Raw genomic sequence first — 2377 nt, 5'->3', positions numbered from 1 at the left:
ACAAGCAGCACAAGGAAAGAACATCAGCCCAAGCAGCATTCAGGCACAGCTGCAGGATCAGGAACCTGGCCTAAACTAAAACTCAGCCTTGTCAAAGTGACCCATAACATGGCTGTGACAAGAGAAGCTCCCTCAGCTCTGCTCAATAAGTTTCAAGAGCATTAAAAATAAACCCTGATGATTAAATCTCAATAGGATAAACTCACAGGTGGGATCTCACAGATAACTCTGCTTTTTGAGATGTTTGGTGAGGCTGTGCTCTGCTTTGGGGCTCCTAACTTGTTTTTCTCATAGGTCTTTTCCGAGAAGGATGACTCTGCTCCCCCTGAATAAAGCCCATTGTTACATAAGAGAGGCAAAGACCTCACACAATGCCAGCTTTGTGGCAGTCATGGCTCTGCACCACTGCAGCAAAGACACAGGGCACTCTCATTGAAGGGACACCTCTGGAATGGGAATTAGCCAGGAGGCCAGCAGAGCTGAGGGAGCGCTCCTGGAACCCCCAAACAGAGAGAGGTGCAGAGTTAAGCCACTCATTACAGCGATATTAAACGGGATAGACAGCAGCAGCAAGCCAGAGCGAGCCCAGAATTAAGATCCTCTCTGCTTTCTGCAGAGCATTACGTCAAGCAATAAAGAAGCAGGGCTGTAAAACCCCGAGCCATGAACAGACAGAGGCTTGTGCTCCTTGCTCAGCCTTCCCAAGGGAGGGGCAGCAAGTGCAGCCTCCCATCCCTGCTCCTGCACAGGGACAAGGCTGTGCTCGCCCTCCCTCTGCCAGGAAAACCCTGCAGAACAGCGTGTGCTTGGCAATTCCAGGCCAGGAATCACCAGCCCTGCAGCACCCAGCTCCCAGGTGCTGCTCCTGTGCTGTGGAAAGCTGGCCAGACACCTGTCCAAGAGCTCCAGGGAGCTGGGAAAAAGGAGGGGAAACTGGGCTGGTTTCACCTGAGCTTTGTCCAGATGGTTCTAAATTCTGACTCTTTCCCAAGTGTTTTGGCAATACTCAACGGTGCTGCCCAGTAATTGTTGGTATCAGTGTTAGGTAAGACACAAATGTTATCAAGCAGTGTAATTTTCACCACTCCTCTACGTGACCTATTTAAGGGGACTGCCTCAAAGTTGAGAGGAAAGGCGAGAAATGTTCAAAAGCCGAATTAATACACAGCCCGTGGATTCTTGCCAGTTTAAATTATTCTTCAGCGTGTTCAGAGATGTTTCAAAGGCGTTCTGCTTCACTCTCTCTCTCTCCCACCTTGGGCATGTCTGCTCTGTAGGTGAGGTCCAATCCTTTATCTGGAATATCTGGAATGTGATTCACAGCCTTGGTGTTTTCGTGTAAGTTTAAAGCAAAACCGAAATAATGTCTAATTCTTCCCAAGGTCAGAGAAGCGGCTCAGGGAACAAGTTTTAACGCATGGGAAGATTATCCAAGGCAAAAAGATTCTGAAACTGAGGAGAAGCGTTGTAAGTAACGAAATTAAGTTAAAGCAAGGTGTGTATTAGACATGCTTAAACTATTTAGGTGAAAGACATCACCATCCCAGGAGGAAGACAGAAAACCGCGGTGCCCAAAATACAGCCAGTCCTCCGCACAGAGCGAAAAGTGCGCGTTAATTGCGTTGTTAATGAGGCTGGAATCTCTTTATCTCACTTTCTGCTAAGGAATTCCTTTTGTTCAGGCAGCTCCATGGAGAGCTGACATCCCCAGGAGCACTCAGCTGTGAAACAGCACAGGTGACTCCTTTGGGCAACAAAAACCTTTTTATTAGATTTTTGCTCCAAGTGAGCAGGGAGCTCCCAAATAACCAAAACTCCGTGTTTTTAAGAGTGACCCAGGAACCTCTAGAGACAGAAGAAAAGCCACACTTCATGAGTTTGTTTTTATTTAACCTTTGTGTGCTTGCAGCCTCCCTGCACCGGAGATTTTTAGGTGATAAACAGAGCATTCGAGGGTTAATTTTAAATTTTAAGCAGGGGGTGATATCAGATAGTTATAACAATATAAACCTCACATGCTGTTATTTTACTGAGGGAATTAAAGCAGGAAAGAAGCTCTTTAAGTAGAGAAACCCCTCATTTTGAAATCTTTGGTGTAATCAGCGTTTTTCTCAGTCAATACCAGAATGCCTGAGCGTAACTTGGAAAAACCCCGGCGGGTGGGAAAACGCCCCCCCAAAAAAACAGAACAACCAAAAGAGAGGAGTTTTGGTTCCGGCAGTGAGGATGGGGATAGGGAATGGTGCGCGGAGAATTCCCGGAGCGCAGGAATTCCCTGGAGCACCTGCCCGCACGGGGGGGCCGGAGCGCCGGCACCGGGGGCGGCCCCGAGCGCCGCTGGAGACGGGATCGGGAGAAAGGATCGGGATAAAGGATC

The sequence above is a fragment of the Parus major genome, chromosome 5 (genome assembly GCF_001522545.3).
Source record: "Parus major isolate Abel chromosome 5, Parus_major1.1, whole genome shotgun sequence".
Taxonomy (NCBI): Eukaryota; Metazoa; Chordata; class Aves; order Passeriformes; family Paridae; genus Parus; species Parus major.
This window is presented reverse-complemented; position numbering follows the sequence as displayed.